Source organism: Cyprinodon variegatus, unplaced genomic scaffold, assembly GCF_000732505.1.
Source record: "Cyprinodon variegatus isolate N-32 unplaced genomic scaffold, C_variegatus-1.0 Scaffold87, whole genome shotgun sequence".
In the NCBI taxonomy this organism is placed as follows: domain Eukaryota; kingdom Metazoa; phylum Chordata; class Actinopteri; order Cyprinodontiformes; family Cyprinodontidae; genus Cyprinodon; species Cyprinodon variegatus.
The window spans coordinates 1,474,179-1,501,970 of NW_015150540.1; the positions used below are offsets into that span (position 1 = coordinate 1,474,179).

The 27,792-nt window shown below is 36.5% G+C and overlaps 1 protein-coding gene across 2 annotated transcripts in view; it reads left to right on the forward strand.

The window, feature by feature from the left end:
* Positions 1-922: 922 nt before the first annotated feature.
* pacsin1 (protein kinase C and casein kinase substrate in neurons 1) overlaps positions 923-27,792 on the forward strand; it is a 47,367-nt gene continuing 20,497 nt past the window's right edge. The window contains exons 1-2 of one of the 2 annotated variants that reach the window (XM_015373441.1): positions 923-1,073; positions 14,685-14,755. The gene's annotated coding sequence lies outside the window, so the exon portion shown is untranslated. Of the gene's footprint in view, positions 1,074-14,684; positions 14,756-26,621; positions 26,800-27,792 lie in introns of those variants that run through there. The other variant, XM_015373442.1, reaches the window with a different exon arrangement.

The following is a 27,792-nucleotide window of genomic DNA, read 5'->3' on the forward strand; positions in this document are numbered from 1 at the left end:
TTAGAGTTTTGTGGCGAACATCTGTTCCATCGTCATTGCTTACTTTTATCTATAATCCTTCTGCCAAACAATTATATTTACAAGTACTAATATCTACATAAATGGATTATTTAATAGGTTTTTATTTTTTAAAAATGATCTATGATTCACTGAATGCTCCTAAATGACTTGCAGGGAGCATCATTTTCTCTTTACCTCATATAAATCTAAATGTAGTTCTGACTGTTGCCACCATCTGTATTAGAGGGAAAAAATGGTAGGGGTGGCCAATGACTGGCTAAGGGCCACCCCTGGCCCCCCATGTAGCTCCGCCCCTGCCCAGGAGCCTTCTAGGTCTAAAACTTTATCAGGGAGCCCAGTTTTAATCTGTGAGATTAGTAGAAGGAAATTTGTATCCTTCCCAAGAAGCTCCATCCTTCTTGGCTGCATTGAAAGTATTTCAAAATAAACTTGTAGAGAACTGTAAATGAGCAAATCAAAGAATCAACAGGTGGGTAAAAATGTTCTTTTGTTCTGGAGTGGATGAGTCAGATAGTAATCCTCTCCTTCCACCTTCCCTCCTCCTTTGACTATAGTGAGATGTAGGCGTGGATTACATGGGGGGTGGGGGGACACCACCTCTCAAGATGCTCATTCCATTGGTTGGAAAGTGAAAGCCAATTTAATGCTCTTATCCACCATTTTTATACATTATTCAATATTCAGACTATGAGTTATGTGAATAAAAGAGGAAATTAATCACAAATTGCAATAAACAAATCCTAGAATGAATGCATGATAATAACAAAAATATTAACAACCATATTTTGCACAATTCCCTTCATTTATATTAGGTTGGCTTATTTCCCTTGCGTTATATTTCCGCTGCCATCCATTGAGAGTATAAGCTGGGCCATCCCCCCGGCGCGTGCCTGTGCTGTGGAGCTCCCCCTTGCTGCGTGCATCGTGATCTCGTGGATGCAGAGACTTGCAGAGAAGCGCAGGGTCACCTTCTGTCGTGCTGCAAAAAGGGGGGAAATACGCTCTGATTGGCAGCAGATACTGTTGGGTTGCAGTGGAAGCAGTAGTCTCAGGTAAGTGTTTTTTTCCGCAGAACTGATCCATGCATCATATGGAGGAGATGCTGAGCATCCTTTCAGGGAGAAACGGAGAAATCTGCATCCCTCTCCATCATGTTGGTTAATGTTTCACCGCTGCCTCCAATGCAGCAAAACCTGACGGAGAGCAACCAATTCAGAGGCGATTCTGTTTGCGTTTTTTTTTTATTTTTGCAGTTTGGGATTATTCATGCGTCATGTTACATGATGTACCGTTGTTTGCATGCGCCATGGGGGAAGATGGTTTATATTATTATTTAATTAATGTTGCTGCACGCTTTATTGACAGTGTTTGCTCCTCATAATGTCCTGATTTCAGTAAATTTACTCCCCATTGCGGTCTGTTTACAATACTTACCTGCAAATGATGACCTTTTTAAAGGAGCAGGGGGAAAAACGCAGCTTAGAATGAATTTGATGTAGCTGATGGTGATGTATTACAGGCTTTATTTTCACATTTCATCCAGATAAACAAGCTCTACCCAGCTTTAATGATAAAATATGGTTTAATGTGTGCAGACGCGCTGCTTAGATGCGTATTTGAGGATTTCTTGATGGAAATGGACGTTAATGAGAGCACTCTGTTCAGCTCTGCCGTTATGTAATTGGTTGTCACAGCAAAGCCAGGAGCCATCTCTAGCGTCATTGTTTTCCCTCTGACAAACCATCAAAGGAGGAACATCCCACTTTCTATGTGGGATTAGGTGATGGGCTTCTTTTAATCATTCATCAGATCCGCTCTCTGGCTGAAACACATCTGGCCCCCCAGCTGACAGAAGTATCTGATGTGTTTGGCATCTCCACCTGTGATGGGGATACCAAACACCATGATGATGATGGTGGTGCACTGGAAAAAAATCAAAATCTAGATAAGAATCTTTTTCTTAATATAATTGTATTTGTTGGATTGAGGAGACATCCTGCCAGTGGAACAAGACAATTTACACTTAAAATAAGAAAACACAAATGCATCGTCTTATTTTAAGTGCATAATATTTAATTGAGTAAACAATTGGCAAACTATATCATTTACCTACTTAAATTAAGGGTAAATACACTTAATTTAAGACATTTTTACTTATTTCTAGATTGTTTTTCCAGTGCGATGATGACAAGGAGGATATGTTTCATGGGGGTTGTTGTGCTGTTTGGTGCATTTGGCTGTTGCATCGCCCTCAAACCCTGGAGCTATTGTCATGTCCCAAAACATCTAGTCGTCCCCAAAGACATTAAGCAAAGCTTGTTTGCAACAGTGCATTTTTAGATGTTTTGTTTTTGGGGGTCTTTATGGTGCTGAATCCACTTTCTTTTTTAGAAGATAAACGTTCGGCCAAATAACCTGAATGACAAGAAGTAAGTTAGGAGAAGTCTGTGCTGCTTAAGAGGACCAGACCAACTGTAAACCATGTAGGTGGTAATGCCATGGTGTGGGCTGTTTTGCAGTTAACTTAACCCCAAAGTAGCAGGTAGATATGCAGCTGCCGCCATCTTCCGAAACATCCCAATCTTCCAAAAAAAAAAAAGGCCTGACTTAACATGCATGTCCCTCACTGCTAAATGATGTGCCCTGTGAGGGCCAGATGCTTTTAAAACAGGAAACATATGACTAACTTTTCACAGTTGTGACATATTTTATAAAAATGATGGTCCTCATACTAAACAACTGAGGTTTGTTTCTCCAATGAAAGATTTGGGAATGTATAGTTAAGAGATGTGGTTTCCAAGGGAATAAAGACTACTAGATTTATCAATTCATCAATATTATTTTGGAGCTGACAATCAAGAAACAATTTGGCCCCAGTACCAAAACGAAAATTTCAAGGAGTCCAGGGGGGATAATTATACTTGACAACCATCAAGCAGGGTGGTGGTAGGGTCATGATATGGAGCTGTTTAGCTGGGGGATTGCACAAAGGGAGAACATTAATTAAGAAGCAGCACTACATACATTTTTTGCTTTTTTTGAACCCCAAACCTTCTGCACCTCACAAAACATCCAGGCCTGCACAAAGTCATACAGTTCCTGTTTGGAATGATAAGAGCAAAGTTTATACATTAGGCAAAGCATTGTTACCTGTTAGGAAGTAGTACAGGGTGGCCAGACTGTGATGTTGGATGCAGTGTTGACTTAGTAAAGTGAATAGTACAATGAGGATTCTGAGATTCTTTTTAACACATCTTTTTTGAGGGACATAACCACCCCGGCACACGCTTGCAACCTGCTTCTCTATATGGTGTCTTTGCTATACCAAGACAACAACAAAATCCAACAGTGATTGAGAGCTGCTATCCTTCAGCATTTAGATAGATCTTTCAAACCAGCCTATTTCAGGATAGCTTGAGAACTAGATTTGGGCACCACTAGAGAAGCGGATGTCACTTGGCTTCTTCCAAACCTGTCCTTGGTGCTGAACTTAGTCTTTTGATGCCTTTTAGCTCCTATCCATGCCCTCATAAGAGCCTTACTGTAAGGAGGAGCCTTAAAGAGTAACTGCTATTTATTACCTGACTTCTCTCTCTTAAAAGAGGAGAAAGGTCAGAAGTGGTTTATAAATGGTGAGATTCCCACATGACAGTAGGAGCAGACACATTTAGTTAACTTAAACTTTTTTTATTTCATTGATTTACTTCGTTTCATTTGCAAACTAAACTGTCTTCTTTTTCCTTTCAATGTTATTCTGTTTTTTTATTTTATTTATGGTTATCACCATTATTGGGATAGCTGTTCAGTGGTTGTTGATTATGGGCGATTCTTCCTTTAATGATGCCCTACATGAGCCCCTTGTGTAGAATCTCTCCTTTCATGTCTGATGCAGAGTATTTCAAACGTATAACTTATGGAAATAAACACACAAACTTGTCTGACTTTCTTTGCCGGGCCATTCCATTATCTTCCATTTATTTCTACAGACTAACCGTGACATTACGGGTTCATACCTAACCTTAACCCCAACATAAACTCAATTTACACCTTAGTCCTAAACGTGACCCCTGACCCCAAAACTGGAGTTTCCGTTGTGGGGTCCAGGTATCACTCCCCACAATGTGGCGGACCCTGCAATGTGGGGACCGATGCCTTTTAAGGGGTCCTGCTGTTATTGATTTAAGGTTCTTTAAGCCAAGCAGCTTTTTATAAATTTAAAATTGTCTTTCAAAAACTGTATTCCATATAAAGCAGTTCTGGAATAAAAATATCTAAGTTTCTTTAGATTCTGGTTATGAGGCCATGATAAAATACAGTCAATATTTAAAACATAAAACAAAAAAAATAAAAATAAAATAATCAGGAACCTGATAATAACTTTACCATTAGCCACTAATGTTCAATAGACATACTTTAAATACATTAAATAAATAATGTGTTAAATATTCCTCTTAAGTGCCATGTTCAAAACGTTTGAAAGAACGTTTTGAGTATATTAAATTTTATATTTGTATAATCCAAATTTCCAGACATGCATTAATTATGTGGCCAAATTTCTTACCAAATTCCAGAATTATTTGAAGAGGATATTGGGTTCATCTTCATCTTACTAGGATTTAATGCAGGTTTTGTGCTCATGTAACCAGAAGCTCGATCTGTACTTACCTTTAACCTTTAATAGATGATGAACAACAACTACTTCCAGTGGGACCTGCTTTGATAGCAGGCTTAACTCAGGAAGTGAAATTGTAATCCTTTTAAGAACCTGCAGTTGATGATTTCTGAGTTGTTATGTTTTTGTTTTTTTAAATCACTGTTTGGTTTAATTTTGAAGTTGCACTGTAGTGACTGGGTGAAGATTAAAACAGAATTAAGTTTTTTTGTTTGTTTGTTTTCTAAGCTTTTATTGTATTGTTTCAGGTGTTTATACATGCATGTGTATGCACCCTATTGCTTTGCATTTGAATGGTTAGATTTAACTGAAAACCTAATTCTATTTGGCTTTTGAAGAATTTGTAAGACATATTATATAAACAGTATAATCATATTTGATGCACACATATAAAGATGTTTAATTTAGATCCAAAGTTCTAATCAGAGGGATGGCAGGGCTTTGGACAAAATGGGGTGATAACAAATCAAGATGACTAAATCCCTTCATCTTCTACTGGTTGTTCATTAGAGACATAGGGAGGCAGTGCCTATTTCCAGAGGTTTATTGGTAAAAGGCAGAATACAGCCTGTAAAGGTCACCAGTCACAGTTCACAGGGCAACATGTCATCATTTAACCTCATATCTTGTCTTTCTCCACACAGAAATATCCAACAGTGCTCCAGCAGCATCACATAGCAGGCCATGACTAAATTCAAACTATTCAAGTTTACATTAAATCAAGCAGTTAAAGCTTGAATATTTAATTATAATTATTCTAAACATACATTATTACAGGTTTTGGGAAATATAGAGCATGCTATTATTTAGCTTTTAGGGTCTGTATTTATAAAATTAATTTAATCGTATTTTATGATAAATCTATTATTTAAGAAACCATTTAAATATGTTGTCAAGCATCCTTTTGTTAATCTTAACAGCACTTTTTACTAAAGGCAGAATTTAATATTTCCTCTTGGGTTGACCTGTTTGTTGTTGTTAGTCCTCTGTGTGTTTAGAGCATCATGTGTCAGGTGCAGGGTAGGATGTGAGAAATACAGGTGGGGTGTTTTTTTTCTTCTTTTGTGTTGTTGTAAATATTTCATATAATGTGTTTGCCAGTGAAAGGGTTCAGGCTCCTGTTTCCCTGTTGGGAAGGGAGACTGAATTTTGACAAGGTGTGAAAAAAGAGCCAGGGTAGGGGTGGTGAGTCTGAAGGGCAGCCAGAGTGTCTCGTTTCTCTCAGAACAGAGGAGAATCTACACTAGGATATGCTGCTGTCCTCGGCAGGGGATTGATAATATTATAGATAAAAAAAAGCTTATCCAGGAAAGCTTTTCCTGGGTTTCTAGGATAGGTATTTTGGCATTACTAAAAAAGTACTAGATGAATACAAACTAAATTTAATGAATAAAAGATAAATCTATCCTTAAGTGTTGTAACAACTATATAAAAACACAGAGATGCACATCAGAGGGCAACATTTAACCGGTTCTAATCATAAGTTATCTCCCCCTCTGCCCTTCTTTTATTGGAACATTTTAACCCTTCCTATTACCCTTGTCAATACTTGATGTCACTGCTCTCCCGCTCTGAATTTCTACTGTGCAGCTGCTACTCTCCCTAAGGCAGAGCACAGACTCAGCATGTGTCATCCCCTGTCTGCAATTCAAAATGGAGTCATGTTGTGCAAGCTGTGGGAGCATGAAACGCCAGAGTCTACAGCAGTACTGGTGCAAATGGTTAAAGCATAAACAACCATTGGTTGGATTGTCGATTGCTGTGGATGTACCCAAGAAAGCAGCAGTCACAGGAAGCATTGTTGGTGTAATGAGGTCATGTTTACTGCTTGTGGAATTATCTCCTCTCCTTAAGCTTTAGAATTAAACTGATGAACTGCTATATTCTATTAAAATAAAACATCTTTTTATGTTTTAACAAAGCCATTTCTTGCTTCCCCACTTCATTTGTTACCAGGCCGCAACAAGAACTGCAGTTACATCTGCAGTGAAAGTTGGTTTCAATAACTACTGATTCAGGGGTGTCAAATACATATGGATGCTTTGCAGATTCAACAATTCAAATATTGTGCCACACATTCAGTTCAATTAAGTTTATTTTTAAAGACTGACCTTCAAGTCACTTAAGAACACACATGTCATCTTAAGGCATTTTAAAGAGTCAGTTAAATTCAAGTAAATCAAATTATGCAGACAAATTAGTTAAAGGTTTTTATCTAAGAAATCCCAGCTCATTTTATTGAGTTGACGACTTTTTAAAATGCGCTCCTCCTGGATGAGCATGTAGCAACAGTAGAAAATTGTGTGTGTTGTGCCACTAACTTTGCAGCAATCCCTCACTCTGAGTATCAAGTCAAGGCAGAATAAATAAGAAACAACCTCCAGCAGAATTAGGCTTAGTGTGAGCTGCCAAGGCCAAGTGGAGGTTGGAAAAGACAGAGACGAACTGATGCTTAAATACTTTCTATTTTAGAGAAAGTTATGGAATACTAGCTTCATAGGTACGCCTGTCTATTAAAGAAAAAGTTAAGCAGATTAGTTCTGAGTCAGTTTTCCAGTCAAAAGGATAAAAGAGAGCACATAAAGTTAGAGACATGCTGGTGAAGATTCTCAGTCATCCAGGTTGTAGTCATTCCAAGAAAGTTAAAAAAACAATCCACTGGACTTTCAAACTTGGATACAAAGTCCAGTGGAATGTTTTTTTTTACTTTTTTGGAAAAGTTAGAACCAGTAAAATCTGAGTCCATAGTCATGTCTGGGAGAGAAACAGAACTGAAAAAACAGGCCATTCTCTACAATCTGTAGCTGAAGTTGTTGACGGCAGCAGCCCAGCTGATGCATCCCTCCGGGATGGTATCACAGCTAAACAGTTACGATGACAAGAAAAAAACATTGATCTAAAAATTTAACTTAAAGCTACAGTGTGTAACTTTTAGCGACATCTAGCGGTCAGACTGCAGACTGCAGCAACATGAACATCTCCCCCCCACCGCTTCTCCCCCCCAACAGTACGGCGAGCGTTACAGGACAAAATGTCTTCCACGACGTCCGCATCACCTACCTTCTCAAGTGATGAGGTTTGTTTACATAGATAATTTTACAGATAGTATTTCATTAGTCTGTGTAGGGTATAGATTTCATGTAGACTTAAGATAATAAATATACTCGTTATTTTTTCTACATCGTTGTGACGTTTTGGCGATCTCGCAATCACTAGTTTGTTGGCTCTGCGCTGCCGTAGCGCAAAGATGTCTGCCTCCATGGCTGCGAGACCCGCTCCTATGTAATTATAAATAACGAATTCTAAGGCAACGCAAATATTAAGGTTAAGAGGCTGAGCTCGTAGATGATGATAAATAACATAGTTATGTATAATATATTACATTTCTGACTGTATATCCCTGTAATTATTACACACTGTAGCTTTAGAAATAATGACAAATGGGAGAATATAAATAGAATAGAGCACAGTGAGGAAAAGTGTTTAGTTTGTCCTCCAGCAACTAAGGCTATAGCAGCACCACTGAGAATTGCCCAGGATAACCTGAGTCACTCTAACTTTAAATGTTTAATCAAAAAGGAAAGTTTTAAGTCTGGTCTTAAAAGTAGACAGGGTGTCTGTCTGATAACTAAAAGATTTGCCTCCCATTCTGCAGTTACAAATTCTAGGAACCACTAGTAAACCTGCAGAGTGAGAGCGAAGTGCTCTGTTAGGAACATCAGGTCTCCAATATATGATGAGGCCTGGTTATTCAGGGCTGAGAAGGAGGATTTTAAATTCTGTTTGGGATTCAACAGGAAACCAGTGAAGTTTAGCTAAAGTAGGATAAATATGATTTCTCTTCACTGTAGCTGTAGCATTTTGGACTAGTTGAAGGCTTTTAATTGCATTTGTGGACTCCTTGATGGTAAAGAATTACATTAGTCCAGCCTCGAAGTAACAAACGCATGGGCTGGTTTCTCAGCATCAGCCCTGGACAGGATATTTCTATTTTTAGCAATTTTCCAGAGGAGAAAGACACACGCCGCTTTGTTTTTAAAACATCTAAATATAAAAAAATATAACGGCGGATGTCTGGAGGACAGTGATTCACCTACATGTTATGAATTCTGGCGTACCATAAATAATAAATTTTGAACAGTTTAGTTTGTACCTTCAACTCGTTGCCCACAGGAAGACGTTACTTGGATAGAATGGAATATCTTCAGAACAGCTCCAAATGACACAAAACTTATATGGGTGAGTGAGTAGAACATGTTATAACGTAAAATCAATGGCCCCAATGTAAAAAAAAAACGGCGTTCCCCTTTAAGGGAAAAGATAGTCCACGAGCTTAGTCAGGTTTGGATTATTACAGTTTACTCTAAATATTTTCAAATGCAAAAAAGACATCTTAGTAACAACAAAATGCTCAAGACAGCACTATATGCTCATTGCACAGCAATTTTCAAATTGCTGTGCTTAGAGAGTTATTGTAACTGAGAACAAAACACTGAATATCCATGTTTTTAAATTTTTACTGCATATGCTCTTTGCAGTTGTAATCAGTTTACAATATTGTGCAAAAGAACAAAATACCACCTTATTTACAACAAGCATTTATTACCTTTGAATAAAGCCCTTTGCTGTATTTTTACATATAAATGTAAACAATATAGCAGTACATATTAGAAATAAACATACGACATGCATACTACTGTAAATCATTCATGCAAATCCAGATATTCCTTTCTGTCTGGCCACATAGTTTCATCACTGCAAATATCTCTTGCAGTGCAGCAAGGAAAGATTCTCCTTAAGGGTGGATCCACCCTGTGAGCTAGACACTGCTGTGGTGTCCTCACATACTGCATCCATCGGAGCTAGCAGGGCCTTTTGGTCATGTGGTGGCAAGTTATATGCTTTCCGTCTCCAGGATGCGAGGGACTCCTTTATTGGATTTAGTAATGGTGAGTACAGAGGCAGAATTTCCACCACAGTCTGAGTCTCTACCTATTCAGATGGTCTCCAATTGGACTCCTCTCATTATGACAACTAATGTAATAAAGTAATAACAATATCATAAAACAGCAGATAGTTGTATAAAAACAATTGATGCATGTCTAGAAGCATTTGCAATTTTTAAAAGAAATGAGAAACTGCAACTGTGATGTGGATAACTGACTAAAGGCCTGATCTTTAGGTTTGTGCATCTTAAAACATCCAGACTTGTTAGTATGCTCAAAGCAGATCTTCAGAGAAGGCACAAAGCTATAACCTGGGAGGCCAGGTTGATAATGTGTAGCACTCAGGATTAGTTACTACACATTGTTAATCTTGGACTTCTCCCATTAAATCTGTTTGGAAAAAAGAGGAATGTTTAGCAGAACCTGAAGCAGCACCTAGTGCCCACCTTCCAAAGTTTGGTTTTAGGCAATCATACTAACACATTAAATGGCAGTAGACATCATTTAAGACCACAATTTCAGATTTTACACTCTTGCTGCTCCTCTTTCAGAAATCAAATCATTGATTTTGACTAAACCGGTGAGATAATATCAGCTAAGCTTATTATTTTCTGCAGTGATATCTAAGTAATATCCTAAAGTTAGGATATGTTAATTAAGCATTTACAGTTTTTGCATCTTTTTAAAGTATTTCTAAAGGTCAGGTTCGAACTCACATACGCAGGAGGCATTTGTACAATTGCAGATGATGGAAAGAGATTATTTGCACATATAAAAATATTTGGACTCTGAAATAAGACCAGTAGAATAACATTGATGGCAAAAAATGTCTACTCAGGCCAATCAGCAGTCAAAGACAACATTCACATGTTTTATGATATTTTTTGTTTTATATTCGACTTCATCATCCCTTTTTCTTTTTGTTTTGTTCATAGTACTTTGAAATTGGCTGCCTATATAAAGTGCACTATAAGTGCTATTTAGGTTTTTCATTGTTATTATTTAAATAATTATTGTAATTATCACCTTCAACCTTATCTTTAATTTATGGGCACTTTGAAACTGCTTGTTGCGCACACAAAAAATGTATTGGATGGCAGAACGATGCCAATTTGCATGTCTGAACATTTTAGCAACAGTTTATGTAGATTACATAAAACATGGTAACTTATTGTATGTGCAAGCTGTAGGGGTTGAACCAACTGTTGTGAAAATGTTAATATTGATGTGAAAAATGCACCAAATGTACTGAGAGGAACGTTTTCCAAAATGTACATGCTATGCATTCCTGCTGCATTAATGCAAGTCCATTTTATTACATAAATTTGGGCCTTTGAACTGAATGCTTGCTAGCCAGAGAATTCTCCACTTCAGCTTAGAGGAAACAGAGTCTGTGATGTTGAAGGACAAAATAACTAAAATTTTAACTAAAAAAAAAACAGCTCTCAGATCAGTGAGATTCTTCAACTTCAGTTCGTTGGTGCTCTAATTGAAGAATTTATAAGTAGTCAGGATTTTATCTTCAGGTTACCGGTTTTTACTGTGGCCTAATCAAAGATGTGGATCATATGATTGCATTTAATGTGCACAACACTGTAGATAGTGTGATGCTCAGTATCAACATATCAACAACATTTTTCCACTGTATTTTGCTGTTATAAAAAAATCCCTCTCTTGCTCATTGTTTTACAAATAAGGCTATTTCTCAGAAAGCAAATGGCTCACTTTAAGCACCTCAAACATTGCCTTCTTTATATTTCTATAAATGTGCTTTTAATGCCACAATTTGAGTCATTTATTACGCTTATGGATGTTAAAACAACAGGAGGATTTGACTTTGGAGAAGAAATTGAAGATTTGGTTACATTAGGTTTAGTAAATGTATAAATATTTAATCAGTCCACATTGCTGTTGCAGGCCATTCATTTTCTAACACGCTTATCCCAAGTGGGGTCGCGAGGGGTGCTGGTGCCTATCTCCAGCTGTCTACGGGCGAGAGGCGGGGTACACCCTGTACAGGTCACCAGAAAGACCCCGGGCCAGGAATCAAACCCAGAACCTTCTTGCTGCAAGGCAGCAGTGCTACCCACTGAAACACTGAGCAGCTCTGTTGCCCGTCATTCACAAACAAAAACTTCTGAATTCTCTCTGTCTAAGATTAGGTCTTTAGACAATATTTTGTCTTAACAACATACTAAAAACCATACATTTCTAATCAATCATCATATAATATAGATAAACCAAACATTCACAAAAGAAAGATGCTGTAATTAGAATACTGTCATGCTTTGGCTCAAATAATAAAATCAATGAATAAAAAAAACAATTTAATCTAGGATAGAAAAACATGAGCAGCCTGCAGTGACTCAGCATTTTTGCATGAATCAACTTAGATATGTTTTGGCTTTAGTGAGGCAATGGAATTAGCCCTTATATTTCTTGCTGCCATATTTTAGATGTTTGTCAAGTTTTTTTATTTTTACTGGATTACATATGACATGGATTCTTAGCATAATAGCCATAATATTAACTCATATCAATCTTTAAATGTCTCAAAACGTTCATTTGTAGAGTCTACACCACAGTAGAGAGGTTTCGTTCTGATAAACCTGATTCTGCCTTTCTACATTTGGCTTTACCATAAAAAAATAATAAATTAATTAAAATAAAAATACATGCCATTAGAGTTCTTTAAAGGTGCACCAACCATTCATGTTCAATGAATCTTTTGACATAAACTTAGCATTAATTGAACATTTTCAGCATACCCTTTATAGAATTTTTTTCTGCTTTAAATTCTATTATTCTCATTGCTCTGGGTCACTTATTTATCTCTCTGTTTTGTAACATAATGTTGCCATTTCATAACTTTTTACTTTCATCGTTCTTACCTGTAAATGAAGTCTAAAGCTTTGAAATCTTTTATACAGGTACTTAATATACGCTATGATATACACTTTAAGCCACATTTCATGCACTGTATAAAAAACACATTACCCTTTTTTCCTCTCATTATGAAAGAAATCACTAAATATTTCTAAATTAGTGTGTGACATGATGACAATACATACTCAAATTGTCTCATAATTATTTAATTGATATTAATACATATTATTGTATTAATTAACCAGTGATAAACCAGCCAATAAACAACATGTCATCTTAATCTAGCTTAAAGATATAATTCACTTCCAGAACCCAACCTACCAGATGAGCATTTAGTGACAGTTAACAGTTGCTTTCCCTTTATTGTTGACTTTCCAGCCATGCATTTAGCATCTTTGGAAACAAAAACTCCCCTTTAATAAAAAAGAACTCTCCAACAGAAACAGACTCAGTGTAAATGGCCATCTGTCCCAACCAAATGGGGTTTGAACAGACAGACCATACATACAAAAGGAACACAGCGCTGATCAAGAGGTACGTTCTATTTTAGAGAACAATTAAAGCTTAGTTGCAATAGTAGCTCTTGCACTGGCTTTTTCTGGGAGGGAAACACACCAAGCAGATGATCATGGAGTCATTAATCATGTCTAGAAGATTAAACGGTAGCCTATACAGTTAGTTGCAGTAAAAGGCCAGCCAAAACCAACTGCTATTGTTAGCCTTGGGCAAGACACTTCAGCAGCCTTGTCTGCTGTTGGTGGTCAGAAAGCTCAGTTGTGCTCAGTTCATTGTCTGCCTGCCTTGTTTCTCTCAGTCTGCCCCAGGACAGATGCTGTGGGTACCACCATCAGCGTCTCAATGTTTGCATTGTTATGCAACAACTTAGATTCAATGCTCACTCTGGGGGATGGAAAATATGATAGCTTATCAAATAACTTTCGGACTGTCATATGTTTTTCTGTGAAGCCACTCCTAACTGGCTGTTTGTTAGTTCATCAAAAAGTTTGAATTAAGCTCAAATAATGGTCAAACTATCAACCCTGCACTCATTTTCAAAGTATAGCAACTCAGCCACAATTATTGAACTCTGAATCAACAATTTTGTGTGTTAACTACTGTTGACCATACAAGTGATACTCAACTAATAACTACTATCTACACAGGAAAAAGGCAAAACGAATGTTTAAAAACCATAATAAGTATAATGATGCAATGGTATCATGGTTCAGCATGGATTGTATGCTTGAGAACCAGATTTTATACTGAAGAGTTTTGAATGAGGCCAAATTAGCTTTTAAACTAATTTAGAGCAACTTAAGTCACTCAAATCAATTTCCATTGCAAATCCAAGAGGTGATCAACTTTATTTGTTAAAATTATATTTTACCAAAGGATTTAGATTTAGCCTCGTTGGAAATCAATTATCGTTTGGTTAACTGATTCTCAGCCGTATGAGTTTGTTCCGAGTTGAATAATCTGGGGTTGTAACCGTTTTAATTTCTTTAGCAAGTTTTGATTATTAAAACAATCATGCAGACTGATTTGAATGGACACTATGGTCATATTATTCAGTCAAAATGTAATGAGAATATCAGCAATTAATAAATACTAATATCAAATTAGTGTTTGAATCTTTATTGAGATGGGGGGGCTACATGTCGCTGTGGAAGTATCTAGCAGAGAGTCTGCAGCTCTTAAGGTTGGTGCGGCAGAGCAAAATTGGATCTTTCTTCAATTGTTCAAAGTTAATACCATAATGGATATTGGTCTTCAATGTCCAAAACTAATATCATGCCTTATGAAATAACAGCACAAATTAGTTATGCAAATACAAGCCATTTACTTATTATTTAATATTTACCATCAGCTATGTCTATAAGAAATATAGAGTTATCATTTATTTAGAAGGGAGAACTCAAAACAAGCAAGTCATTTTAGGGCCATCTGTTTATTTTCTGCTGTTCCACCTGTATTTAAACAGGTCTCTTGTTATAAAAAGAATTCCCTTTGTGAATTGAGATATGCAAACAATCAGGTTTGCTTCTATACTGCAATATAGAAACTGAGGCATCTGATATGGTTTGATTGTTCCATTTGCCTCAGTTAAGTTTCTATAAGCTGCCGTTTGAAGGACTGACCCCCTCTTTTTATCTTCTTAGGTGATCTCCTGCTGGGGACCAACAGCCTTTTTCAAAGTTTATGGAAACCTGACCTCCCATTGGTGGAGAAGGTGAGAGTGGGCTTATTTTTCTGAAAAATCCTTGGTTTTCGCTGATAGATTCAAATATGGGCTCATACATACCTAACCTTTTTTTTTTGGAACCCTTTCTTTGATGAATAATGTTTAACGCACCAATTGTAAGGAATGAATGGCTCTTTGTCTTTGTGTTAATATTTAATGAGAGTTACTTAGTGTGTATAGAGGCCAACTGGAGGACATTTTACTTAAATTGCTCACCTGGCTTTAATATTTCATTGTTTGGCAGGTGTTATACAGTGTGCAAATGTCTACAAGTTTAACATACATACTGTTTTAAAGTGTGTATTTATTCTATAATTCCTACTTCCAAGGTAGATCACATGGCAGATAAAAGAAGTGTCTAAGCCAACATGTGTCTTAGTAAATATATTTTCAATTCTATTGACACAAAATGATACAGTTTGATACAGTGAAACAGTATGAAGTAAGTAATAACAATATTGCTTTAATGTATTACTTAAAATTATTTTTTTATTAAAAACTTTGACAACGTCAAGATGTTTTATGGAGATTGTACTTGCATACAATGCTCTGTTTGATTATAATCCACTCTTCTAAATGAAGGGTCTTAAGCACACTGATCTTTAGCCCCTTCTACAGCTTTTAAATTTTAAACAAGTCAGGTAAATGACTAAACCAGTCTGTAAAAAAAAAGGAAAAAGGCCTGACACCATCATATTGCCACCCCAAAATTAAGCTAGTGTGAAGTATTATTTCTCCAAACATGGTGCCTGCAATAAAATAGCTCAGTTTTTGTTTTATGTTATCAAATGATAGCCAGAAAACCCAGAGAGTGAAGGAAACAGAGGTGAGTCTCTTCTCCTCCTCCATTTTTGACAACCCCATGAAATGGTTTTCCTATCACTGCATGTCCATGGCATTACAGTAAAGTATGGTTTGGACCTAATAATTGCATTTTTGTTGTTATGGTTGTTTTCCTTTATCTAATGTTATTCTATCAAAATGTTAGACTTTTCCTGAAAAGGAAAACAAACTTATATGTTAAAGGTTTCATAGAATGCAAAACCAACTTTCCATTGTCATAGATGAATAACGATAGTTTAGTGGGTGAAATGGATGTACAGAGAATTCCAAACCCCATCGACAACTCCTTTCTCTGCAAATCTCACAATTCAAAACTTCCTCCATAAAACAGGCGAATACAGATGAAGCACTGAGACGACGTAAACTCAGGGATGTTGCCTTATTTGGTTCCTGTACTTTTGGCACGTCCTGAAATTGACATAAAAACCAGCCCACTGGTTCACGGCCCAAGAACATGAATAGAGGTAGATGTAAGACTCCAGTTTAGCCTACAGTTGGGTTTACTTCTACAAGAATAACAAAGCAGGCAGTTTCTCTATTGAAAATGACCCAGAACCACGGGTGTAAATGCAGTGTTCCAGGCTGCACGGGGAAAGGGGAACATTTTCACAGTCTTCCCAAGGATCTGAAGACTTGACAGGCATGGATTATCTTTGTCTATCAGAAGATCCCTGCAAAGTTTGATGCTCAGCTGTTCATTTGCTCTAAGCATTTTAACCCCAACCAGGCAGGCGGGGTGGAGCACTGTGCCACCGGTGTCGGTTCGGTTCAAATGCCCGGTGTGTTTCAACAACATGCAGGACTGTAGTCGACCAAAATCCAGGACGACTTTGAAATTCCCCCTGGACATTTTTTAGGTATGAAAAGTAGGACATGTCTGGGAAAAGGAGGTCATCTGGTCACCCTACCATATCATCAATTTGATGTTTCAGTGAGTGAGTGAGTGCTTGTTGCTATGATGCGTCTTTGCTCAGCAGCTTTGCTCGTTGTAACCAACCAATCAGAACACAGCTCATCTAAATATTCATTAGGATACCATAAAAGGAAGAAAACTTGTCGTTTCATTCTGGGGTTCTTTACCGGGCTTGCATTAGGGCTCATAGAACAGCAAATATGCCATTTTCAGCCCAACCAATGTTACACACCTTAGGGACCCTATATAATAATGACCTCTATAAGAGTTAAAAATAAATTTTTGATGTTAATGTAATGTAAAAATCTAAAAAACCTGGATACAAACAGTGACAAAGAAACAGTTATACAATTAATAAGATTTGCATCTGGGTTTTAGCAAAATAAATCAGACCATCCGTGAGATGATTGGCTGTTTGGATGATTTGTTTCACCTTTATTTTAGGCATAAAACACATTTTATCCGGAAAAACTTCTCAGTGGCTGTTGGCCTAACAGGTTTGCTTCTGGTCCTGCTGGCTAGTGAGTAGTTTATGATGGAATTATTTATTTATTTATTTTTTTTCACCTCTGGATTAAGAACCTAGCAATGTGTATGGAGTCACTTTGTGAAGTGCAAATTTTCTTGGTATGTCTTACTTATCAACAATTTGACACTTTTACCAAGCAGGATAAAAGATAGGATAGGTGTTTGATAAACACAAGCAGATCATTTTATTTATAATCAGGCTCATCAGAACACTGTGGCCTCATTCAAAAGAGCTTCTCGAGGGATTCTTTCACTTTGAATTAGGTGAAAATAGCTGGGTCAGGGGAATACAGTGAACTTCTAATTTATAATAACTACTGATAAGTCTAGTTGGGACAAGGGGGGGGGCAGTTTGTTTAGCAGCATTTTGCTGGAATCCAAGATTGTCCTTAAAAGGTATTTTCTGCGCTGCATTTGCAAAAGAATGTGTAATACTATTTTTTAATTAATGCATTCAGAAGATGTTGATTGTTCAATTGAATATCTATTCTAAAACAGACCAAAGCTGGAAGGATTTGAATGAATTCAGTCTCCCAGAATGGTGTGAAAGCAATCAGCTACATGAGACTGGACATAGATTGTAAATGTAAACTATAGGATGGTATGTTATTGAGTCTATAGCTTTAACCAACTTCAAGGAAATTATAAAACTTGAGTAATGATTTAAAAATGTGATTTCAACACTAAACTCAACTCTAGGCAGTATTTTATCTTGAGTGCCAACATGGAGAGATTGTCAAAAGTTTTGACATCATGAGGCTTTTATCTAATAAAAAAAAAAACAGTCTACATACACCACATCTAAAAACAAAAAAAGTACTCCCTTGTTATTTGCCAATCAACAGCAATTTAACAATTTAAAGTGTTTGACAGATGATTGTATATAGGCATCCATTACTCTGCGAAGCATGATTTCTTTTTAGTGTGGAAACAACTACAAGTTGTGTTTGTTTTTTAATTAGGGCCTTGTTTCTCTTTTCTATGTGCTGCTATTTGGTCATGGTTTTGACTAATACTTAAAAGCATAATCGCTTTTCCTTTTAATAACCAAATGTAGATGCTTTAATTATAAAGTCTACACAATAAAACTGCAAGATGAGGCTATTGAGTTTTCCTTTTCAGGTTTGATTTAAATCTCTTATATATTTGTTTTGTGTATGGCGAGATTTTAGGAAACAACACATACACTGGATTATTCATCCTAAATGGTCTCTCAGAGTTAGATGCCTATGCCTTGTAAATTGTGTGACCATTAAATAATAACAATAGTAAATTATATATTTTCTAAAATAATAATCAATGCAGGTTGTTATATCAAAACCATTGAAAAGGATGAAAAAAGTGTTTTCATACATTCTGTGAGAGAAAACTCTTAAATAACACCAATATATTTCAATGGTCCACATCCATGAAGTGCAGTTAGAGATAATTATAACTGTGTCCTAGTTGTGCAGAGTGCACTTTTGAGTGAGATAACAACCTATTTTCTAAATGTAGGCAATTTAAGGCCTGTCTGTTTAAGCATTACTTCTAGTTCATCAGAGGACATCAGCATGGTAACCTTTTAGAACGTTTTCCTTATGTTATAACACATATCGTAGTTTTAAAAAAAACTGCTAGGGCGAAAAAAAGGTGCAACAACCTAGTTTCAGATGTGTTCACAGCTTTAAACTATGACAGTGTTGTTCAGCTTATAGCCTTGAGTCCATATTTTAATTGGCTAGAGTGAATCTGATGAAAAGAAGTTCAGCTCTCTCAGATGGTTTTGAAATGTTCTCATCTGTATCCCTTTGCTAAATTTTGTCATTTGTAGAGAGGCTGCAAGTGAACATATTGTTTAAAGCTGTCAGTCAGATTGGTGCAACATTCTGCAGCATTATACAATCATGCTCAATAGTTAAATAGGGGTTATTAGCTAAATTCTCTGATTGAAACTACGTTTAGAAAATAATATTGAAGTGGATATTGAACATAATTTTTTATTAAAGCCACATTTCGTGATAAAAATGTTTTTTTATTGGTCTGGTGTAATAGTACAAATTTAAAGGTTTTGGTTTCATTAGCTGTATCAAATCATCACGTTTAAGGTCAATTTTTAAACATACATCTGAGTGTACATTATATATATATATATATATATATATATATATATATATATATATATATATATATATATATATATATATATATAATGTTTCCTTTAGTTTATTGAGCCATTGAAATAAACTTGAATAGAATTTTCTATTTAATAATTTCTTTTCAGACATAAAAGAAAAATGGGGACATATTACATAATAGTTTTAAGAGAAGACAGCAGTATCAGTGCAGTCTCTGTATCCTCATAGCTCATGATTTATATGTAGACGTCCACCAAAACTTGATTTCATTTGAACAGCAGGAGAGTCATAAAAACAGATCTTATTTCTTCTGGAAAATTGACCTTCTGTCTGTTATGACGTTCACAGCAGCAAACTGGTCCATCTTTTGTGCACATTATTACATTTCCCCTAGATAACTCAGTTTGCTGTAGAGTATGTTTGAGTTCCTGTTGTCATAGTCTTAAATGTATAGCATAATTTTTTCTTTCTTTTTTATTACTTCTTACCACCTGTCTTTCTCTTCCATCATTACGTTGACATTTTTTTTACAAACTTGAGTCATATATATATGCATGTTGTACGATAGTATGTAAAGAAAACAGAAGCATGTTGTGCAACTGCAATATGTGTCCATGTGACTAAAAACACAATGATTTTCATTCAGCACATAAATTTTGATTTTTAATGCCTGTCGTCCTTTAAGGCCATTTGTCATTTCTGCCTGACTTACACAGACTTTATTATCATTTTGCATACACAGAGTGTGTACACAATAAAATTTTGATGCATGCAACTTCTCAATAGTGATTCAGTAGCTTGCAACAGTGAATGAACATTACAATTTATAAAGTGCGGCAGTGATCAAGAATGTAAACAGTGTAGGAGAAAAGGAAAACCAGTGGTGCAAAATGCATTGATATGGAAAGGTTCAGTGAAGTGTAAAATAAGTAAATACTGTGCATAATGCAGTAGAACATTGAGTTTGGTATTGCAAATATGTTTTCAAGTGTGATGCAGAATCCAGATTAGAGTTACAGCAGTTCAACATTCTGATGGCAGCAGGGAAGAAGCTGTTGCTGAACCTGCTGGACCTGCAGCTGATGCTGTGAAGCCTCTTCCCAGAGGGCAGCAGGGAGAACAGTTCATGGTGGGAGTGTGAGGGGTCATTGATAATGTTACGGGCTCGTGAAGTTAACCTTAGACAGAGCCGAAGTGACATTAAAAAAATGCTCTTCTCAGAAGACTTGATTCTTAAATACTTTGAAGATGTTTACTGCTGGGCAGTGACTCTGTAAGATAAAGGTAAACAGCAAATTGGTAAAGCAATTAATTATTGCATGTGGAAAGTTAAGGCTTTTACTGTTGACCTTTAATCCAAGCTTAATAAACAGATTCTTAATCAAAGCCTGGTGTGTTTTGTAGTCTCTGAGGTGTGTCAGAGAATTATTATTACACAGTTGAGCTGATAGATAAACAGTATTTGAAGGAAAGAAGTAAAGCTTGCTTGCTCCAATTTGCGAACAGTGTGAAACAGAAAAAAATATCATTACAAACAACATTGGTTTGGATTAAAAGTGCATTTTTGCACAACTAGGCCTGGGCAACATATCTAAATATTTAAAATGTTAACATTATTTTTAAAGCTGAGATGAGTCTATATATCGAGGGATTCTTTTTGTGTTATAATGATACTTTTACAAACACCTGTAGGTTATCTGTCAGGTATATTTCCTTGTTTCTCTACAGTTGTTTTTCAAAAAATGTGCCTATGTGACATTTAGGATGTGCTGAATCAGAGATACCTTTCTTAAGTAAAGGTTAAATACTGTAAGAACAAAAACACACATTGAGATAAATAATGTACTCCGCTTGAAAATATTGTGATATTAATGTTGCCCATATTATCCATCCCTATGCAAAACCAGGCATTAGAATATACCATTCTAAAGCTATCCTAGTATGATAAATATATTTCAAATTACCATCTATGCAGACTTAACAAACACGCTTATACATGCAACCTTAACCTGACATCAAAAATATATATAACAAGCTTTCAATTTCAATGTTATGAAGCAAAAGTTTCATCATCACTGCTGTTTAGTTTCTTCATCACCGTAGCTAAGATCAGTCAGATCAAACACTGAGATACAGACTGAAACCCAAGGAAAGCCTTTAGTCCTGGCAGTAATGCGAGTCATAGTAGGCAGACATTATACATCTGGCTACACCTTCTGAGATGGTAAAGGTAGAAGTAGATTACAGAAGGTTCTCTGGTGTTCTTTCCTCTCTTTGCTCCTTTTACATTTCAAGATAATCATCTTTTCCTTCGTTGCTAAGCTGATCTTGTGTTTCTACTATTGGCATCCTCTTCTCATGGGTTCTACTGGGATTCTCTTCCTTTTTCGATTCCTTTTTTTTGTACGTACATGTCATTAAAATATAATTTATGAGGACTAGTGGAATTCCTTAGAGAGTGATTTTATGTGATTGTTAACATCTTCCATCCCTTAATCCAACCATCTTCTATGTCAGTGTAATCACATTTGGCTCAGTAGAATATTAAGAGCATGGCTATTGGACCACTTCTGCTACAGACCTTGTTGTACTTACCTGGGAGCAGGAACTTATTGGTCTAAGCATTGAGTGTTTTATTTTCAACCTTCATAATTCATTTCAACAAATAAACTAGCTTGATTAAGTAAAGTAAACTAAACTTAATCAAGCTACTAAAACTTGTCTGGGATGTTCAGTAGTGAAGCATCTACCTTCTTCACTCTACAACATTGCAAACATTGCAAACATTTGTTTGTGACTTATTTCTCTTTAATTTCATAGGATAAATCTTAATTTTATCAGCAAGAACTACAATGTTGCAAATAGTTTCCAATTAAAAGCATTGTTTATGCCTTTATGTGTGATAATGTTAGTATTAGCACCACCATCCTTTCTAAGGATGTTAGTATTAGGACCTTACATCCTTTCTAAGAGCAGTATCCTTTAGCATTTTTCACTTTCCTTTAATTCCATATCCTGCTCTTTAAATTACAGGCAGATACACATACAGAGCTTAGTTATTAATTCGACCAATCAGTATTCAAGGAGCATCAGCCACTTCCATGACAAAACAGCAGAACATTTTAAGAGCCACTAGATTATCTGCTTCTTTCCTGTTTTCTCCTCCCTTCATATGCTAAACCTGTCATCTTACACATAAGGAGAACTTGCAGGAAAAAAAAACAGAAATGGCTTCTATTGTCTCTGCTCCATCTCTTTAGTCCATTCCTCAACCATAAGCCATGACAATATGTTTGTCTATTTCTCCTCTGTTTCACTGCACCTCCTCCGTCCATCGCTCTCTGCCCTCCCTTCACTGTTTTCCCCCTACTTTCTTCCCCACACTGTCACCAGGAGGCTTGTGGCAAAAAAAGGCTTGACAGTTACATAACCACTGCAGCAGCGCTGGGACGCTGCTTAAAATCACAGCACTGTTTGCAGGGGGTTTGTGTTGCTGTTGTGGGGTTTAGGGTTTTGTGAGTGCGACCTGCAGTGGTTTAAGTGAAAGTAAATGATATTCCCTTTTTTGTAATGTCAAGATTACCCATAAAAAAATTATTTTCTTTCTGTCTGTGCGTTCCATCTGTGCTTTCTTACTGAAGCTGAATTGTAATTTCGGAGATGCTTTGTTGCGTTAATTATCTTCATTTAAAGTGTTTTCATTTTAATTTATACTAAAGTCTTGGAGGAAACTGATTTAATCATGTCACAAAGGTTTGGAAGTAAATGCAAACATGTCAAGCCTGCACGAAGGAAAATATCTCGCCCTTATATTTGAACTGTTTAAGATGGCAATATATGTCTTTGTTGTAACTTTTTTTTTCCTAATGCCATTTAAGGAAAACAAAGATATTTTCTTTTGCCTCTCAGGTTTTCACAATGATTGTTTAAAGGTGTTGTGAGACCTTAAAGTAGATTGGATCACAGCTCATAACAACAGCTTATTCTACCCTTCAGTCAATGCTTGGCTGTATATATAATGGACTTTTGTAGAAATGATGGCCTTCATGTCATGCTCTTTATAGTTGCCATTGCCAGTTTTGTGCATAGTAATTTGGAACTAATATCAGCAGAGATAAGAGATTCTTAAAAAACTGCAACGCTTATGTTCTCTGCTATGCCTTATACCAAAAGTACACAGTGTACCAAAGGGATTATTCTGATGTGAGATGTATTAACTAGCTATAGCTACTTTTGACTAAATGTATGTTCATTATAAATAACAGCATAATGATTTTACTCCATTTATTCTTTCACATATTCCTTTTAAAACCAGACACAAAATTGAAGTTTCATTTATATTCAATGAGAAGTCAAGTGCTCCTAAGTGCCCCCTGCTGACCTGAAGGCCATAAGTAGCAGCTATGCTCCTCTATTTGTTGCACCAACTTTGCTCTAAAGCATGGCATTAGGAGACTTTTTTTTCAGCTTATATACTTTTAATTCACAAATTGCACTCAGGGATGTTTAATTTGAAAATTACTAATCATTGGAATTATTGTCAAATCCCCAGATTCCCATACAGAATTTCAGCCACATGTTTGTTGTTTGACAAATGTCAATATGGTTTTCTGTCTGATTATTTTAAGTACCTTTACTTCTCATTGTTTACTTGTATTTCAAGTACTATAGAATTACTTGATCAGATGTGGCTTGATACAAAATATGTGCAAACCCCAACTCAACATGCATCTGACTTTATGCTAAGCCAAGATTTATGCTAACAACTCAACTATTGGGCTGTCCAGTTTTTTTGTTTTTTATTTGTCTAACTTGGTCTTAATGTATAATACATATATATATACATATATATATATATATATATATATATATATATATTAACATTAGATTCTTCCGTCAAACTGCAAATTATGGGCAAATTACGGTGGCAAGCCAGGGAAATCCACAGTCGAGAAGTTTGATGATTAGAAATGATATATTTTTTTAACCAAAATCAATAACAGACTTTTGTTTTCTAAAGAGGGGGGGGGTATTGTTGTCAAGGAATTACTGTGTAATTTGTTGTTCAGGGAGAAATGTCACACCACAATGACTCACTCCAACCCCATATATATTGATTAGAAAGGGGAGCGCTATTAGACAATCCTCCCTGCAGCAGGAGCAGTCCTTCCTTTGCAGAGCACTGCTGGAGGCGTATAAATAGCTGAGTCATCCTGTCTTTTTGAAGTGATGACCTACACAGTAGCCTTCACAGGCAAAGACCAACATCACTGAATATTGCAATATGCAGCAGCTACAATCTGAATGAAGTAAGGAATTTTTGAGTATGATTTCATGATGAGCTGATTTACACTGACATTCTGTTTCCGCTGGTTTTCGAACGCCGAGTCTTCTTTGGTCAGGACTGTTGAGAATACCCCTTGTTCTTTCCCCCATATATACTCCTCATCTTCAGTTACTGTTTACTGGTTTCTTATTGTGACTTTGCTCCCCATGTGTGTTTTCCCCTGATGTCCCCTTGTTTTTTGGTTTCCTGTATTTTGGTTCATGGATTTTGTTGCTGTTGCCTTTTTCATTAAATGAACAAAACTCATCTCTGCATTTGGGTCTTCCGCCAACCTCCACCTCCAGGTTGACACAAACAGTCTGGAGTGCTCGTCGCACACTATTTCCAGCGGACAAAAACAACACACCCAGCATCTGCATCTGGGTTCCAAATGTCTCTGTAAATAAGGAGTTTCTCCTCTTAAATGCTTAATAAATCTAACTAATAGATTAGTTTACACATTGCCTCCCTACTGGTTCATAATCATGCTCTAGTGTCAACTAGCTGTTGCCTTTAAGAGATGGATATCTGACACAATATCTCCAGGCCTTCCTTCTGGCTTTTGTCAGAAGCATCAAACACATGATCAGCTTTATGTCAACCCCAAATGTTTACCACATGTGTGTGTTAGTTTGTGTGTATGTATGTGAAGTCTGCGCAAGGCATTTCTGTCTCCTGGCAACATTAGCAGCCGCCTTGTTCTGCGCGGCACCATGGGATGAATCACATCTTTGTGCTGATGTGTTCAGCTGCTGTTCTGGCCCAATGGGCCTCTTTCTTGCACTCGGGAACATCCTGGCTCCTTGTCCAGCTCCACAACATGTCCTGAGTTTTGAGGCAGCATCTCATGGCCACACCTAGCCTTCTGTTGTGTTTACTTTCTCTTTGCATATCTTTTCTTCTTTCTGTATTCTCTTTTCCTCAGACAGTTTAGTAGTACACTAAGCTGTGTTTATCAGAAACAATCAGAGCATTTCTTAATAAACCAACTCTAAAGTGTTCTTAAAACAATTCTTGGAAAAAAAGGAAATAACCCATAAAGCTTTCTGACACTCGCTCATTTGCATTCTACTGTATAGATATAGGTTTAAAAAAAGTTGCAATAGTTCAAAATGATGTAACTGGGCAGAAAAGAGGCACAAAGTGCAGCCTTTAATGCTTTAATGGATATTACAGTGGCCCAAAAAGACAATCATCAATAATTGAGAAAAAAAAAACGTTAAAAAACACTGATATAAAAAAAAAAAAATTAATGTAAAAAGAAAAAAAACTGCCCCCCTTTCCAATGATAACATTTTTTTATTGTTTTTTTTTTATGTATTGTACACTTATTACAACGAGGTTGTTGCAGAAATATTTGCTATATTTCCCATTCAAAGAGGTTTCTAACAGTTTTGCTTAAAGCTGAACTGTCCAAAATGGACATCATAAGAGAAACATTAAAATAATTTATTGCAGCCTCATAGTTAAATGTCTGTGTTTTTATATCCAGTTTCTAAATTCTAAAAGTGCTTTTACTGCTCATTTTTATTAAGTGTAATACGCTGATTTAACCTGTAACTTGACTTTACTGAAAAAAAAAAGAGGTTGGATTTTCATCTTTTAAACTTGATGTCTGATCAGAGTAAGGGCTGTTGGCATGGTAATGTGCAGGTGTAAAGTTAGTTCATCTGACTGAAATCTTCTTACTGTAACAAGCTTACATGTTGTGTTATGGTTCCCATTCAGTGCTTTAAAGGGCTTCTGACGACTTGACTCTCTGAGTGCAAGACCTTTACGATACCAAGATCAAAGGCTGTCAGCACTATCCTCATGAGAGCAATCCTTTTCTATATTTTCTTTCTTTGCCATTTTGCAGTGCTATGCTTATTTCAGTGCAGGTTCTTTAACTTTTATTGACAGCCACATTTTTTTTTCTTTATTTGCATCAATGGCAAGACAAAATTATGACACGTGAAAGGACCACTTTGTTTTAATATCATGCCATAATTTCCTCTCTCTCTGATTTAATTGTCCTATCGGCTTCCTTGGCCCTCTTCGTGGTAAAATCCCTCCCCCCTCTAAAGCTATTCAAATGACACACTGCAGGATTATCCCTCAGCCTCTGAGATATGCTGGTTTGGTTAGACCTCAAGTCCTTTCTTGGTTTGCTTTGGCCACAAAGGCCGAAGCTGGACGAAAAAAAAATCTCTAATAGTCATTACAATTTAAACCCTTAAGGCGATAGTTGGATTGCCAGTTTGTGCATATTGGAGGAAGAGTTTTGTGAATTTTCTATACTTTTTCAATAATGGACACAACTGTGGTAAGTGCATGCACTGAATAAAGGCTAGTTAGTGTCAAATGTGCAACAGTTGGACTTGCAGCATAAAATTCTGTGTTTGTAACATCCACACAGACTCTGCAAACACAACAGGCTCTTATAGCAGACTTACAAGATTTAAGATTATAGAAGGGATTGCTTTGTCAGCAAGGATTTTGGACTGTGAGATGGTTGTTAGAAGGATCCAAATGTTTCTTGCACAGAATAGCTGTTTTTAAAAATATTTGTTATATAACCGGATTAGGAGAAAGTTTTTTTTCACAAATCCAATGCATTACTATGTGTTTTTGTGTTTTCACTATGATTCCTTCACATATTCGTAAATGCCTAAGGGAATGTGAGGTGTTTTCACAGTCATTGAGGGGGATTGACCTCAATAAGAGGAGAATAACCCTTCTGTCTCTTGGGTCACACAACAGCCTCCCACTATAGACCAAAACTGTAACTTTTCTGTGGAGTATTTTCCTCTTGCTCTCTAGCCTGATAGGCAAAGGCAACACTAACAATGAACAGGTACAAAACAATCAGAAATGTATTTGCTTCATTGAAGCTTGAGTGTGTGTAAAAACAACATTGCAGATTAACAGAAATGTTCAACATTCTTGCCAAAAATCAGCGTTGTGTTAAATTGGCTGGAGCATATGAATTTTGGATAAACAAAGCCTGCACTGTATTTGGATTCAGGCTTTGTGTCAGTGCTTAAATGGATTTCAGGTTAATAGGTATTGTTGTCACGAATGCTGAAGCTTATTGGATGCCCAGACTGATGGACAAGTAGCTGGACCAATGATGGTAGCTAGGATTTAAAACTGTACCTGCTCTGCTTTTTTGCTGTATGAGGCTGTATTGCATCATCAATTTGGCAGCCAATTTTTTTTTCGGCTCCCCCTTTCAAAGGCTAACTGTTAATAAACTGCAACAGAGTGGCAACATCAGAATCAGAATCAAGTTTATTGCCAAGTAGGTTTGCACTTA